Below are 17,864 nucleotides of genomic sequence, written 5' to 3'. Positions count from 1 at the left end.
CATTCATTCATTAATTTCAATGACTATGTTCGGAAATGAGTCTCAGATGGTGGATAAGCATTGTATGCTATGAAGAACTGAATTATATAGTAAATCGAGTAGGCGACGTTTGATGGGAAAGTTCAACACTATTGGCTATAGATACAGGGCACCAGAAAACTGGATAAATGCAGTATTTGTGTGTGCTCAATTTATAGCCCAAAGGCAGAAATAGTCATGGCAGTAAAAAGCTGACTGGATTAGTTTATTTGGCTTTGGCAAATAGTCGTTAATGATATTATCAACAATATGGATGTTTTATGCATGTTTGATATGGGGGATAAACTCACCAGTTATCATTACGTGATCTTCGAGCTATTAGTCATTGACTTCCATTGCTATATGCATACGTGGCCATTTTTCCTACAGTGAGCTCTGTTGTGGTCCTGTTAATTACAGTTTTTATAGACGTGAACACTGCATGCTGTGTCGTTATAGCCACCTTGGATTTTACTCTTGTAAAAGCTCATAAAATGAGGTACCCAATCAAATCGTACACAATATTAGATTCAAGGACAAAGTTGAATGTGATTTGAGATAGAGAGACATATGATTGTCCTCTATTGTGATGCAGGGACAAAAAAGTATCTATTATGCACATTCATTTGTGACATCGCTCTGAACGCAACTATACCAGAAGGCAAAACCTGGTTGAAAACACGTCATTTTGATGTGTTATTTTTATATAGCCTACATCTTTTTACTGACAAGAATATTATGTATGTTTCTGACCACCATATAACCAGTTGATTATAATTGTGACCTATATTTGACCAGTTGGTCATAGTTCTGACCACTACTGATTCAGAGGGGTTGGGTTAAATGCTGAAGACACATTTCAGTTGAATGAATTTATATTATTTGCTATATTATATACTGGTCATAATTAAGACCTCATCATAACCTGGCAATGACACCTGACTGGATATTGAAAAGATTGTTCATTACGTTTCTATTTGTTTCCATAGGCACCAATTCAAGTTTAAATCTGCAACATTCTTACATTTAAAATAGGTCAAGCAATGGCAACAACAAAAAAATGTGCACATGTGCATACAGTTATTGTTTCATAATTCCCCCACAGACATTACATGCCTAGAAAAACTGGGACACAATGTATATATGCCCATTGTTTTGTTTTATTAATGATTAATAAGAGTGGCGTGATTGGGTAGATACTCATCAAGGACTTCTGAGCATAGAATGCTATCTGGAGTGTAGTGGTTCTCCTGACAAGTGGTGTGATTGGTCCAATCTGCAATGAAGAGAATCAGTTTATTACACTTTATACATTTCAGATTTGAAAAGAACTAGAGAAGGACATTCCTGAAGGAACTTTGTGGACCTCCATGGTACTAGTCGAAAAAGTTTGTAGCAGTATAGCTTAGAGATGTCTTCTAAAAAGAGCAACATGCTCATATACAGTGCCTTCGGGAAGTATTCAGAGCCCTTGACTTTTTCCACATTTTGTTACATTACAGCCTTATTCTAAAATTGATTAAATCGTTTTTTCCCCCTTATCAATCTACACACAATACCCCATAATGACAAAGCAAACTCAGCTATTTAGAAGTGTTTGCAAATATATTAAATATAAAAAACTGAAATATCACATTTAAATAAGTATTCAGACCCTTCACCCAGTTCTTTGATGAAGCACCTTTGGCAGTGATTACAGCCTCAAATCTTATTGAGTTTGATGCTACAAGCTTGGCACACCAGCACTTGGGGAGTTTCTCCCATTCCCCTCTGCAGATCCTCTCAAGCTCTGTCAAGTTGTATGGGAAACGTCGCTGCAAAGCCATTTTCAGGTCTCTCCAGAAATGTTCGATTGGGTTCAAGTCCGGGCTCTGGCTGGGCCAATCAAGGACATTCAGAGACTTATCCCTAAGCCACTCCTGCGTTGTCTTGGCTGTGTGCTTAGGGTTGTTGTCCTGTTGGAAGGTGAACCTTCACCCCAGTCTGAGGTCCTGAGTGCTCTGGAGAAGGTTTTCATCAAGGATCTCTCTGTATTTTGCTCCCTTCATCTTTGCCTCGATCCTGACTAGTCTCCCAGTCCCTGCTGCTGAAAAACATCCCCACAGCATGCTACCACCATGTTTCACCATGGTGCCAGGATTCCTCCAGACATGACGTTTGACATTCAGGCCAAAGAGTTCAATCTTGGTTTCATCAGACCAGAGAATCTTGTTTCTCATGGTCTAAGAGTCTTTAGGTACCTTTTGGCAAACTTCAAGCGGGCTGTCATGTGCCTTTTACTGAGGAGTGGCTTCCGTCTGGCCACTCTACTATAAAGGCCTAATTGGTGGAGAGATAAAATGACTGTCCATCTGGAAAATTCTCCCATCTCTACAGAGGATCTCTAGAGCTCTGTCAGAGTGACCATCGGGTTCTTGGTCACCTCCCTGACCAAGGCCCTTCTCACCAAATTGCTCAGTTTGGCCGGGCGGGCAGCTCTAGGAAGAGTCTTGGTGGTTCCAAACGTTGACCATTTAGGAATGATGGAGGCCACTGTGTTCTTGGGGACCTTCATGGCTGCAGACATTCTTTTACCTTTCCACAGATCTGTGCCTCGACACAATCTTGTCTTGGAGCTCTACAGACAATTCCTTCGACCTCATGCTTGCTCTGACATCCACTGCCAGCTGTGGGACCTTATATAGACAGGTGTGTGCCTTTCCTAATCATGTCCAATCAATTGAATTTACCACAGGTGGACTCCAATCAAGTTGTAGCAACATCTCAAGGATGATCAATGGAAACAAGATACACCTGAACTCAATTTCGAGTCTCATAGGAAAGGGTCTGAATACTTATGTAAATAAGTTATTTTTGTTTTTTATGGGGTATTGTCTGTAGATTGCTAAAAAATATATATTTAATCAATTTTAAAATAAGGCTGTAACTTAACAAAATGTGGAAAAAGTCAAGGGGTCTGAATACTTTCTGAAGGCACTGTACTCTACGTCCTCCTTCACCATTGCGGTTAGAGCCATGTTTTAGAACTTTCCAGAGGGCCTGCAACACAACACTCCTGAGTTTTATGGCTTTTCATGACACTTACTGTAAGTATAAAAAGATAATAAAATAAATGTACATTTGGCATAATGTAGGCATGCAGGACACGACAGAACAGTAACACACAGTAAAAACAAACTGTCAGAATCTACAAAAAATTATCTTTGTCTATGTCAATGTCTCAACTGCTCACTTACTTTTTACTTAACTACAATGGAGCACACACGAGTGGTAGCAAAGGCAATCTGAAACATTTTAAGAAAGAGGATATCAAAATTAAACAGTAGTTGAATAATGACAGTTTTGAACTCATCTCTAAATGGTAAAGTTTTGCTTAATCTTAATTGCAATGTTCAAACAACTTTTTATAAACACACCGCTCCATAATCCTTAAGACATTTTTCTAGACAGAGTGTCACGTCCTGACCAGTAAAAGGGGTTATTTGTCATTGTAGTTTGGTCAGGGCGTGGCAGGGGGTGTTTGTTTTGTGTGTTTCGGTGTTTTTGGTTTAGGTTCTATGTTTTCTATTTCTATGTTTGAATCTAGTTTTCTATTTCTATGTTGGGTTTTTGGTAGGACCTCCAATTAGAGTCAGCTGGTTGTCGTTGCCTCTAATTGGAGGCCATATTTAGTTGAGGGTTGTTTCACTTGTGTTTTGTGGGTGGTTATTTTCTGTATAGCCTGGGAGCCTTATGGAACTGTTTTCGTCGTTTGTTTATTTTGTTTAAGTGTTTTCTTTAATAAATTAAGAAGATGAGCACTTCACCCGCTGCGCCTTGGTCCAATCCTTACGACGCCCATGACAGAACCACCCACCAAAAAAGGACCAAGCAGCGGAAGAAGGAGCAGCAGGAGAAATATTTGGAGTCATGGACATGGGAGGAGATTTTAGACGGAAAGGGACCCTGGAGGCAGGCTGGGGAGTACCGGCGACCGAAGGAGGAACTGGAGGCAGCAAAGGCAGATCGGCGCTATTATGAGGCGCTGTATAGGCCCAGAGGCAAGTGCGAGAGGGGCACACGGGGAGTTGGGCAGAGTCAGGGTGGAGTCCTGAGCCAACTCCCCGTGCTTACAGTGGGGAGCGGGTGACGAGGAGAGTACCGAGCTACGCAGAAATGAGCACGGTGTCGCCCATACTCACGCACAGTCCGGTGCGGCCAATAAGGGCTCCGCAGCGTTGCCGGGCGAGAGTTGGCCGGCAGCCAGGGAGAAGTGCGCTGGCGCAGCGCATCTGGCCACCAGTGCGTCTCCTCGGTCCAGCTTACCCTGCGCCTGCTCTACACACGGCAGCCCTCACTCTCCAGCACAGCCCAGTTCGCCCTGTGCCAGCGCTCTGCCCGTGCCGGGCTACAGTGACCACTCAGCCAGGACGGGGTGTGCCAGCCCTGAGTTCCAGACCGCCAGTGCGTCTCCTCGGTCCAGCTTACCCTGCACCTGCTCTACGCACGGCAGCCCTCACTCTCCAGCACAGCCCAGTTCGCCCTGTGCCAGCGTTCCGCCCGTGCCGGCTACAGTGACCACTCAGCTAGGACGGGGTGTGCCAGCCCTGAGTTCCAGACCGCCGGTGCGCCTCCACAGCCCAGTGTGCCCCGTGCCCGCTCTGCGCACCCAATCTCCTGTAAGTCTCCCCAGTCCGGGGAGACCAGTCCCAGCTCCACGCAGGAGGCCTCCAGTGACGCTCCCCAGTCAGGAGCCTCCAGCGACGCTCCTCAGCCCTGAGCCTCCAGCGACGCTCCCCAGCCCGGAGTCTCCAGGGACGCCTCTCAGCCCAGGGCCTCCAGCGACGCTCCTCAGCCCGGAGTCTCCAGCGACGCTCCTCAGCACGGAGTCTCCAGCGACGCTCCTCAGCCAGGAGGCTCCAGCGACGCTCCCCAGCCTAGAGTCTTCTGAACGGGAGCTACGCCCAGAGCCACCTCCGTAGTGGGAGGATTGGGAAGAGGGGGTGTAGCACAGGGACCGTCGTTGACGGTGGCCACCCTCCCTTCCCTTCCTTTAAGTTTGGGGTTGTTCTTGTGGGGTTTTTGTTTTTGAGGTGCATTCGGGGTCTGCACCTTTGGGGGGGGGGGGGGGGGGTACTGTCACATCCTGACCAGTTAAAGGGGTTATTTGTCATTGTAGTTTGGTCAGGGCATGGCAGGGGGTGTTTGTTTGTGTGTTTCGGTGTTTTTGGTTTAGGTTCTATGTTTTCTATTTCTATGTTTGAATCTAGTTTTCTATTTCTATGTTGGGTTTTTGGTAGGACCTCCAATTAGAGTCAGCTGGTTGGCGTTGCCTCTAATTGGAGGCCATATTTAGTTGTGTTTGTTTCACTTGTGTTTTGTGGGTGGTTATTTTCTGTATAGCCTGGGAGCCTTATGGGACTGTTTCGTCGTTTGTTTATTTTGTTTAAGTGTTTTCTTTAATAAATTAAGAAGATGAGCACTTTACCCGCTGCGCCTTGGTCCAATCCTTACGACGCCCATGACACAGAGGTTCCCCAATTGATGACAGCTTGGCAGTCTTAAAAAAACAAAGGTGAATGCAACAATTAAAGTATAAAATAATAACGAGACAATAAAATATGATCTTTTTCAAAAGTCGTGTGTCTTTCATATCATTCCTGCACCAAACATAGTTAGAAATGGGTGTAATTGGCAAATCTCTTCCTCTTCTCTGCAACTGTGCACATTTGTGAGTTTGAGTGAGGGCCAGGGAGAATGAGCAAGAGAGAAATGGGATAAACTTTACATGACTCACCAAGGGAGGTGTCTGTTGAATCTGGACACAAGGATTTTGCACCTGAAAAAAGGCGAGTTAAAATAGGATTTTATTTGCTTTACAAATGTATATTATTAGAATGGTGCTATTTCAATTGGATCTACTAACACTAAGATCAGGCAGGCATGGGCAGCTGAATAGCATGTCTCTTGGGGAATCCAGTCTCACCTGATGCAGAGAAGAAACTTTAATGATCATCAGCATAGCTAGTACAAACCTAGCTCTTACACAAGTGGCTAGTATGAATCAATAAACATTGAAGATCAGAGTATCAAAGAGAAAAAAACCCCATTTTGCACACAAAACTAACTGTCAATGATTATGGATTTAAGAAGGGGTGGTTCTGCGCTCTCATTTCCCTGGGATGTGGCAGAATAGGTCAAGGGTAAGTGAATGGGTGGCCAAACACTGCTGTAGAGGCCATGCATTAGGTCATTGACATGTTTCAACTGTAAAGGCAGAGTCAAATCATGATTAACCATTAGTTAAGGCAAGGATGGGCAACATTGATGGGGATGGGGGCTACAAAAAAACGGAACTCATAAGGAGGGGCCGCAGTGGCGAGCAAAACATTTTAGCAGCCCGCCTCGTGGGGGCGAAGATAAAAAATAAAAATAAACGTTTTTAAAGTTAATTTCCTGCAATTCTACACATTTTGCCATGCGGCGGAGAGAAACATTTGCAGTTTTACAACTAATTTCCTGCAATTCTACACATTGTGCCATAGGGTGGAGTCAAATGTTTGCATTTTTATTATGATAACTGGTGATCAATCGGCCCCACCCAGGTCGGTAATTCAACCATGCTTACTACAAGTTTAGATAACTGGCTGCTAGAATAACTTACCAATAATTAAAAAAAGAATAATGCTGAAATGGGCTCATTAAGTGACTGCTGATGCACAACCAAATTTTGTGCATTCTATTATTCTAACTCTTAACAGTAAGTTGAGACCCCGACTGAGTCCCCCCCCAAAACAAATAGTAGACTAGCTTAATTAAAATGTCTCACACACACACAATAAATGTTTCCTATATGTAAATTCACTCTCACTCTCACTCTCTCACACACACACACACACACACACACACACACACACACACACACACACACACACACACACACACACACACACACACACACACACACACACACACACACACACACAGTCTTTTATGTCCAACAATGCATGACACAATGTTGACATGATAACAATCTTTTCTATAAGTTTTATAGAAACACACACACACACACACACACACACACACACACACACACACACACACACACACACACACACACACACACACACACACACACACACACACACACACACACACTCACGCAAGCAAGCACAAACACACTGTCATTAACTAAACAGATATCAAAATGTCAAAACGTTTGCTAGTTAGCTACAACCAATGGCTACAACAGGTAAAAATGAAAAGTTACCATGTCCTTGGAGGATTAACCATAGAGCTAACATTAGCTAGCTAAAATTACCCAGCTAAGCAAATCTTTCCTTGACATTTTTCTCTCCAACAAACTGCCGCTTTACTTACAAAAATTAAAACAAGAATGCAGGAGAACAGGGACTACCACTTAACAGTAAAAAGGTTTAGATTTTTTTTTGTGTCAATTTTAAGAAACTTTGTTTTTCAGCTGTGTTGTTGTGGAGCCTTCTGGGCGCTCTGTCCCAATGGCCTTATGGAATGTTGACAAGTTTTAGCTTGAACTGATATGCTTACCTCCTTATTTAGCTACTGAAATGTAATTACTACATGCATTATGTTAATTGCGTAAAAACTTTAAGGGAAAACATAATAGTCATATTGTCATGGTCAAATTCAGGAGCTTAAATTTTTGACTAATTATTGATGGGAATAAATTACATAAAAATGGGGTTTTGTAAATCCTGGTGGATTGTAGTAGGATATTGAAATGAAATACATACTGTAGGTCTACGTGTTATGTATTACACATCAAAACAGCGTTCATTGGGACAGAAGAAAATGTGCAGCACAATAAACAGTGCAATTAGCTAACACAGACAACAGGTTACCATTAGAACCCAACATACACAGCAAGCTATCACATACAGCATCATTAATTAAGCAAAGATTATGTACTGCTGTTTTACTGCATTTTAATGGTAGTGAATTTTTGTTAGGGTGTCCTGTATTATTGTGCATGTTTATCTTACATGCTGGTAGCCTATAACAAATATTATGGAAGTAAATGTTCACTTTTGAATTGGGTGGAGTGCATCTACAAAAACCACTGCCAATGCCAGTTGTTTGTCAAATGTGCTAAGCTGAATCATGCAAACCCTGCTGAAAAAGAACATTACTCCAGTTGTAATTATTGTAATCGTTCTAGTGTCTTATATCCAATGCGTGCATGGCCCACAAACACTATACACGTTTATAAAGATTGCTGTCTATTAATTCAGTAGTATTTAGATAACTGGTCAGTAGTTCAATCAGATTTCAACCAAAAATCAGATATCAACAAAAGTAAGACTTACTATATATCATGAAAAATACAACTTAATCCCAACCAGATTTCAACCAGAAAAAGACGTCTTTATAACGTCGTATGCCCACTGGGTAAAGATATGATCATGACTCACTCAACTCACATAAATGAAGGGTTATATAGTAGGCCTAGCCTGTGCCTCATAGCCAAATGTATATGAAACAAAGGGATAGTATGTTGAATATTGCCAAGGCTACTGTGAATGTTTTTTATTGTTGTTTTTTACGTGTGGCATCTAAAAGTTCAGAAGTTCATGCAACATTTTTCTAAGTCCATTGATTTAGTGTCACATCAGTAGCCTGAAAGGTTAGAGCTCCTTACAATAGGCTGCCTTCTCTCCTTAAGCTCCTGGCAGCATCCAGCTCATCTACCCACTCTGTACATGGGAGGGAGCTAGTTCATAAATAATGGAAGTGTTGACTCTTTTGTGTTCCTGTTGTTTCAGGTGCGTTCTTTTTTTTGTAACCAACTTATTATTTATACTTCTTTAAAAAAAATATATATATTCGAGGGGGGGGGGGGGGTGTTACAAGTACAAATAAAAACAATCAAAGACCTGCATACAAAGATAACCCCTAGCCCATTCCCCTGTTCAAGTACAGAATGTTGACTTCACAATGGATTATGTAGCTCAATTCTCAAGTACTGCTAAAAAAGTCAGATAGGAAAACTGTCATTGGAATGATTCTATTTTCTTTTACAGTATTGTCAGAGAGCTTCAACAGTTGTATGTCTTTGTACAGAATATATTTTCTGTCTGGGCATTTCTAAAGCAAGACGTTTTTCCTTTTATACTACTATTTTCGTTTAATCGTTTTTTTTTTATGAGGGAACTATTTCCCTTTACAACTTGCCCAGACAATATTTACACATAATCACAGTCAGACAGCGTGACTTTTAATTTGAAAGGATAATTCCACAAGCTATGCATGTAGGAGGCACACCTGTAATGGATTGTGTATTACCATACTACAACACTATAGGGACCCAGAGGGGAATTATGTGAAGAAATGAAAGTGGTTTGTGAGTACAGTATACAGAAATACTACACTGTAAAAAAACATGTTGTTTTTACAGTAACTTACTTGCAGCCTATTACCTGTAAGTTACTGTAAAAAAGAGAGTATATTACTCTAAATTCCAAACAAACTTTGCTTAACAGTACATTACCATACACTTTAGAGTAATGTACTGTTAAACCAAAGTTGCTGCAAGTAAGTTAATGTAAAAACAACCATTTTTTTTTATAGTGTATCTTTTGTTACGGGATAAAGACTATGGCAGCTATCTGCCACCTTTTCCTCATGAAATTATTGCTGGGAAGGTTTCTGTAACAAGTTCTAAAATGGCAGAGAGTGTTGCTTAATTTGGGGCCATTTCGGAACTGTCTGCATATTTTGCAGATTTTCTAGCATAGGCTCCAAATGGCCCCTCTGAAGAGAGCTTTGTGAGTTCCTGTGGCATGTATAGTGTTAGGGATTTGCCATGGAAGGTGGTTTTTCATGTAACCCAGTCATTTCAGGCCATTTGCTGGTTATTTAGCCCCCACAGTGTTTCTTCAGCTCAAGTGGACTGATGCACTCCTCTTGTCAACATGAGAGCTTTAGTGGCCATTTGCTGTGTTTTCGGTCAGTTCATTGTGTCTTGACTGATCTGAGGTGGGAAATGGGGTGCAACGAGAGCCTCAGCCCTGAAATGGGGCATTAATAAGGTCTGAAGAGTGTGTGTGTGTGTGTGTGTGTGTGTGCGTGCGTGCGTGCGTGCGTGCGTGCGTGCATGCGTGTACCCAGTTTAGGGACGTTGGAGCACCCCATCTAATGAGTGTACAGAGTCACAGAGCTCTCCTGTGGCACCTGACCAACCCTCTGGTCTGATGACTCAGGTTCTCACCTCAGAGGGCACCCAGTCCTTTCACACTTTTTCTGTCCATTTCCTGGGGAAACAAAAACAAAACACATGAAAAGTGGAGCACACAGTACGTGCCAGAAAAAGCAAGACAAAGCTAAACAGCCGTAACGGACTTTTCTCTGTGTTCTTGTGATGAGTGCAGTTTGTGCTTGCTGCTCACCCCCTCCCATCTGGGGTCCTGTGGCAGCGCCGCGGTCAAAACTCCACTTCCCACCTCTCCACATCTGCTGGAGTGAAAGGACCTCTCAGTCAACCGATCAGAGTCCTGCTGCTCTAAAGGTGAGAGAGAGCTGGGCCACAGAAGCGCTAACACATTCCAATTCAGCCCACTTAGGCTCTGTGTTTGCACATAGACACCTGTCCTTCCTCTCAGGAGGGTGGCTTTTAAAGCCAGAGCAAAGTTAAAAAATAATGGATTCATATACTGTCGAGAATAAATAGCTCAAACGCCCCACTGAAAAGATTGGCGTTGAAATGTATAGCGGACGTTGTACGGGGCTCTCTGGCCAATTCTGCTATTTTGTGTGTTTTTTTTGCGCTGATCTTAGCTTTTTGGTACAAAATGTTTCCGCCATCGTTTCCTAGGATCGAAAATAGCTTTTGGACATCGGAACAGCAATCACTAACCTCGATTTCAATGAAAATGTCTACTTCAGTGAGTCGGAGGTGCAGGACACACTGCTCACCCCTTACCAGGCCCTTATCCTCGAAACTCGGAAGAGAAAGAGACAGCGATTTAGAGGCCGACATGCGGGCACCGTGATGAAACGACATTGGCAAGGAAGTAAACCGCCTCTACCCTCTTTTGTATTGGCGAATGTACAATCAATGGAGAACAAACTGTATGAGCTCTGTTCGAGACTGTCCTATCAATGGAACCTGAAGAACTGTAATATCCTATGTTTCTTGGAAACTTGGCTAAACAAGGACATGGATAATATTCTAGCTGGTTTTTCTATGCATTGGCAGGACAAAATGGGAGCATCAGGTAAGCTCAAGGGGGGTGGTGTGTGTCTCTTTGTTAATAACAGCTGATGCGCGATGTTTAATATGAATTTGTTGGATGCACATTTTTGGGATGCATTTGCTGTTTTTTTTGGTTGTGTTTCAGATTACTTTGTGCCCATTAGAAATGAATGGTAAATAATGTAAATTCAGTTGGATGCTACCATGATTACGGATAATCCTAAATTAATTGTGAATAATGATGAGTGAGAAAGTTACAGACTCACAAATATCATTATCTACTATTCATTCAGGATTGTCCGTAATCATGGTAGCATCCACATTAATGTAGAAGTGTTGAGAAACATATTCTATTCTTATTTACAGTAAAAGGGACTCCAAAATGACACAATGCATTATTTACCATTAATTTCTACTGGGCACAAAATAATCTGAAATACAAGTTTGTAGAGTCACAAGCTTGATGCAGCCATTGCGTGCTATGAATATGGGACCAAATACTTAACTTTTTACTACTTAAATGTACATAAGTGAATTTGTCCCAATACTTTGGCCCCCTAAAACGGAGGGACTATGTACAAAAAGTTCCGTAATTTCTAAACGGTTCACCCGATATGGATGAAAATACCCCCAAATTAAAGCTGACAGTCGTCATGTTCATTGCCTCATTTTAAATTCCAAAGTTATCGTTACTCATTGTGTATCTATTATTACACGTTTTCCTTTTCCATCGTTTCTCTATTTTCTTTCTCTCTGCATTTTTGGGAATGGCCCTTAAGTAAGCATTTCACTGTTAGTCCACACCTGTTGTTTACGAAGCTAGCACCGACTGGAATATGTTCCAGGACTCATCCAATGGCATTGAGGAGTTTAACCACATCAGTCACCAACGTCGTCCCCACAGTGACAGTACGTTTTGACCACAGTGAAGTGGTTTTGACCACTTGGACAAAAGGAACACCTACATGCTGTTCAACACCATAGTGCCCTCCAAGCTCATCACTAAGCTAAGGACCCTGGGACTGAACTTCCTTTGCAACCGGATCCTGGACTTCCTGACGTGACGCCCCAGGTGGTGAGGGTAGGCAACAACACCCGCCATGCTGACCCTCAACACGGGGGCCCCTCAGGAGTGCTTTTGTCCTTTCCTGTACTCCCTGTTCACCCACAGCCACGCACGACTCCAACACCATCATTAAATTTGCCGGTGACACAACAGCGGCAGGCCTGATCACAGACGACGATGAGCCTATAGGGAGGAGGTCAGAGACCTGACAGTGTGGTGCCAGACCAACATCCTCTCCCTCAATGTTAACAAGACAAAGGAGCTGATCGTGGACTCCAGGAAATGGAGGGCTATCTGCATTGACCCTTTTTGCAAACTTTTTTGACTCATCACATATGCTACTGCTATTGTTTATTATCTGTCACTTTAATCCTAGTTGTACATACAGTGAACTCCAAAAGTATTGGGACAGTAACACATTTATGGCAGAGGGTAGTGTATGTGGCCCAGTACATCACTGGGGCTGAGCTTCCTGCCATCCAGGACCACCAACAACAAAATTCACTCTCCCAATACTTTTGGAGCTTACTGTATCTACATCAAGTACCTTTAACCCCTGCACATCGACTCGGCACTGGTCCCCCTTGTATATAGCCAAGTTATTGTTACTCATTGTGTTTTCCATAATTTCTCTATTTTCTTTCTCTCTGGAAGTAAACATTTCACTGTTAGTCCACACCTGTTTTTTTACGAAGCATGTGACTAATACATTTTGATTTGATATGATTTGACTGAAGTTTTGCCTCGTTTATATCTCTTAAAGAAAGTTTTTCCCTCTATTTTTGCCCATTAAGAAACCAAACCCAAGTTTGAGTCCCACCAGGGGTAACTAGTAGAGAGCAGGTTCTGTGTTTACCCTCCCCAGCTCACAGGCTTGGTCCTTGAGGGCATCCAAGTCCCCTATGAGATCTGCGGTAAGTAACTAATTATTGCTTTTGATGTAAACCAATTTGAGGAGGACCCCTGGATCCTAGGGGTGGGCTAAAGTGGAGCCGTAAGATCTGTCTGCCCCAGGAGAGCAGAGCTGGGGAGAGCCCGCTCCATTTGCATTACGGTAAAATATAATCTAATAGTGGAGTTTATCATTTTTCTAAATGTATGATAATGACTTTCCCAAATACACTCCTGATCAGGCCTGGTCTCTGTGCCCTGAAGTGAGAGAGTGGGTGGTAGTGTTTCTCACTGAGCATAGGGACTCTCGGAGAGCAGCCAGGAAGCTTTTCCATATTCTTTTTTTCACGCCAAACTGGTGCTTCAGCTGTGACCCCTGGCAAGAAGACACAAAGATGGCAGCCAGGTGAACCAAGTGGAGGGGGAAAACAGATGCCCTCCCACACAACCATTCAGCCATGCTGCATAAATGTGGGGAAATTATGAAAACTAAATACAGTCAGGCTCTAACAAGGGCTGTGATCAGCAACACAATGCTGATCACAGCCCCTGCCAATGCCACCCCTACCCGCTTCCTGCCCCTGTCTTTCTCAATTGATTGTGTTATCAGTGTTTATTCAACTTGTATTCCCTTTTCTTGCATTGTTTTGTTTGTCTGTTCTTGCAATATTTTGTTGACACACATGTGAAATGCACTTAACAAATAAACTTGATTTGATTTGAGAGAATTGACCTGAGAAGCTAAGTAGAAGCACACATGGACCTGTCCAATGAAGGGTAAGTGGGGTAGTGTAGTGGGTAAGGTATGTAGGCTGTAGTGTGCAGTGTGATACAGGACTTGGCTGGGGCCGCTGCAGACGCTGGGAGTAGAGCAGGATGAATAATGCACAGCCACGTCACCCCTGTCGTCATGCACCTCAGTGCTCCGCCATGGGCTACAGGCATGTGCTGGGCACTGCACGTCATGTGTATGTGTCTGTGTGTGTGTGTGTGTGTGTGTGTGTGTGTGTGTGTGTGTGTGTGTGTGTGTGTGTGTGTGTGTGTGTGTGTGTGTGTGTGTGTGTGTGTGTGTGTGTGTGTGTGTGTGTGTGTGTGTGTGTGTGTGTGTGTGTGTGTGCAGGATGAAGCGCTCATAGCTTGCCGTTACAGTTTAACTCCTCACTGAGAGTTGATGTGACATGACAGCACATGAGAACCTGCTAGAGTCAGAGGGACTTAAGCAGTAAATTGGAATTTGTAAACTGTCATTAGCCATAATTTAGATGGTAGCAATGGTCGACAACCTAAATGGTGGATACTACTACTATTCTGATACTACTGCTACCGCTGCTACCATTTGTAATGGATGATAGCATTGGTGTAAACGTTCTATAATACACTGCTCAAAAAAATAAAGGGAACACTTAAACAACACATCCTAGATCTGAATGAAAGAAATAATCTTATTAAATACTTTTTTCTTTACGTAGTTGAATGTGCTGACAACAAAATCACACAAAAATAATCAATGGAAATCCAATTTATCAACCCATGGAGGTCTGGATTTGGAGTCACACTCAAAATTAAAGTGGAAAACCACACTACAGGCTGATCCAACTTTGATGTAATGTCCTTAAAACAAGTCAAAATGAGGCTCAGTAGTGTGTGTGGCCTCCATGTGCCTGTATGACCTCCCTACAATGCCTGGGCATGCTCCTGATGAGGTGGCGGATGGTCTCCTGAGGGATCTCCTCCCAGACCTGGACTAAAGCATCCGCCAACTCCTGGACAGTCTGTGGTGCAACGTGGCGTTGGTGGATGGAGCGAGACATGATGTCCCAGATGTGCTCAATTGGATTCAGGTCTGGGGAACGGGCGAGCCAGTCCATAGCATCAATGCCTTCCTCTTGCAGGAACTGCTGACACACTCCAGTCACATGAGGTCTAGCATTGTCTTGCATTAGGAGAAACCCAGGGCCAACTGCACCAGCATATGGTCTCACAAGGGGTCTGAGGATCTCATCTCGGGACCTAATGGCAGTCAGGCTACCTCTGGCTGGCACATGGAGGGCTGTGCGGCCCCCCAAAGAAATGCCACCCCACACCATGACTGACCCACCGCCAAACCGGTCATGCTGGAGGATGTTGCAGGCAGCAGAACGTTCTCCACGGCATCTCCAGACTCTGTCACATCTGTCACGTGCTCAGTGTGAACCTGCTTTCATCTGTGAAGAGCACAGGGCGCCAGTGGTGAATTTGCCAATCTTGGTGTTCTCTGGCAAATGCCAAACGTCCTGCACGGTGTTGGGCTGTAAGCACAACCCCCACCTGTGGACGTCGGGCCCTCATACCACCCTCATGGAGTCTGTTTCTTACCGTTTGAGCAGACACATGCACATTTGTGGCCTGCTGGAGGTCATTTTGCAGGGCTCTGGCAGTGCTCCTCCTGCTCCTCCTTGCACAAAGGGGTTGTTGCCCTCCTACGGCCTCCTCCACATCTCCTGATGTACTGGCCTGTCTCCTGGTAGCGCCTCCATGCTCTGGACACTACGCTGACAGACACAGCAAACCTTCTTGCCACAGCTCGCATTGATGCGCCATCCTGGATGATCTGCACTACCTGAGCCACTTGTGTGGGTTGTAGACTCCGTCTCATGCTACCACTAGAGTGAAAGCACCGCCAGCATTCAAAAGTGACCAAAACATCAGCCAGGAAGCATAGGAACTGAGAAGTGGTCTGTGGTCTCCACCTACAGAACCACTCCTTTATTGGGGGTGTCTTGCTTATTGCCTATAATTTCCACCTGTTGTCTATTCCATTTGCACAACAGCATGTGAAATTTATTGTCAATCAGTGTTGCTTCCTAAGTGGACAGTTTGATTTCACAGAAGTGTGATTGACTTGGAGTTACATTGTGTTGTTTAAGTGTTCCCTTTATTTTTTTGAGCAGTATATTTTGTTAGTAGCACAAATATTGATCAGAATTGTTTCTTCATCATCATTTCCTTCTGCATTTAGATTTCAGATTTCTTCTTATTCATGCGTGAATACCAGACTTATTCATCAGTCTTTAATAACCCAAGCCTTGGGATGTCCCCCAGCTTGGAGACAGGCCTCAGTAGAACTGCTGCAGTCAAGTCTAGTTACCCTTTACCTCACAATGTGACTGACACATTTTACTAAAGGGTGGTGATACAATGGGCATTGTCTGAAACGGCGCTCGATTTTTGATGAGCGCCAAGGAGAATTCCGACTTGTGTTCTTAAATCACAGCAACGTCCCACTGTCACACCACAAAGTCCACAAATCACAGCAGGCGGACCTGCTGGCTAATCATATCCACTGAAATAGTCATAAGCAGCTGACTACAAATTCCCCAAAAGCCTTACTGGAGGTGAAATGAGATCATTAATGTCAGCGGTAGCTCGCATGGAACTAAACCACACAGTGATGGAAGGTTTAGTCTGTTGACTGACTGCCGGCATAACTCTACTTTGTGCCCATATGTTCTCTACTTTTGACAGCTTGGGCTGAAATAATAGGCCGTTTGTTTTCCAGAGTACACCTCTATATAATCGGGGACCTTCCAATGGCTCCTATTTGGGAAATGTGCTGAACCTCATTAAACGCTCTTCCTCTACCATCGTCTCTCAGTCTATGTATATCCATGCTTTATCCGTGGTATTTTGCCACCCTGTAGACCCATCAGTAAATTAATAGGGTAATAAATAATGTGGTGATGACGTATTGTGATGCATCAGGTATATATTGTCTATAACTGAAGAAAAAAAGCATAGTTCTGCATAGTATTAAGTCATAACATTGCTTCCCATTGCAATGCTTCCTATTTCAGCATTGAAACTTGGCTGCAGGGTCCCTGAGTGGGTTAGTGATTTGACTCACACTGGGACAAGTCCCTGCGGGGGATCTGCTTGACGGATGCCTTGCCATAAACTCTGGGAAAGAAACAACAAATAAACATGAAAAAAACTTCGTTGGAAAAACAGGATGATAAATGACTGACTCCACATGCAAAATAAATGGCAAAATGATTTCATAGATCACCTCTTTCTGCTTGATCTGCTGAGCTTATTATGGTAGGGTTCTTAAGCAGGGGACTTTCAAAGGATTTGTTAAATGGATATCCTGGCCACGTGTGAAATTTGTTCTCAACACCTGGAAGAGTTTAATCACATACAGAAAGCATGGAAATTGGAGGCAAAGTTGCGACTATTTTCTGTCCCCATTTTTAGGAAAAGGTAGGACAATGGATTGAGAATGAATTGTCTAGAAGGAAAACATCAAATACAGTATAGTATTGGATTGTATTTTTGTTTCACTTGATTGAAATTGCATCAGGGTGACACTTCTGTTATGCTGTAGGTATGAGAAAGATATTACAGGGTGTTAAGGTAGCTACCGTAGGTTTTTACCCAGTGGTATGTATATGTTACATTACCACCCCAGAGAGATTTAGCTTTGGGAGAGACCTCACTAAACTCCTCTCAGCATAGGTCTGTTTGAGTAGGATTGTTGTAGAGATTAAAGGCAACAATCAAATCTCATCCTCTGTGCACACTCATTCGCTTAATCTCCCTCACACCGCTCACACCGTGCAGCACAATAATGTTACCAAATCCTGTTTTGCTCCGACCAGCCAGCAATCATCGCTGGAGCCAAACCTAGCCTCTCCTGGACTC

General features: G+C 43.3%; 1 protein-coding gene across 3 annotated transcripts in view; it reads left to right on the top strand.

Annotated features, from left to right (window-relative positions):
* LOC106584306 (neuroligin-1) overlaps positions 1–17,864 on the top strand; it is a 360,873-nt gene that overhangs the window by 47,597 nt on the left and 295,412 nt on the right. The window lies entirely within an intron of this gene.

The sequence above is a fragment of the Salmo salar genome, chromosome 23, assembly GCF_965601325.2.
Source record: "Salmo salar chromosome 23, fSalSal1, whole genome shotgun sequence".
Taxonomy (NCBI): domain Eukaryota; kingdom Metazoa; phylum Chordata; class Actinopteri; order Salmoniformes; family Salmonidae; genus Salmo; species Salmo salar.
Note: the sequence above shows the minus strand (reverse complement) of the source record. Positions and strands in the feature narration are given on the sequence as shown.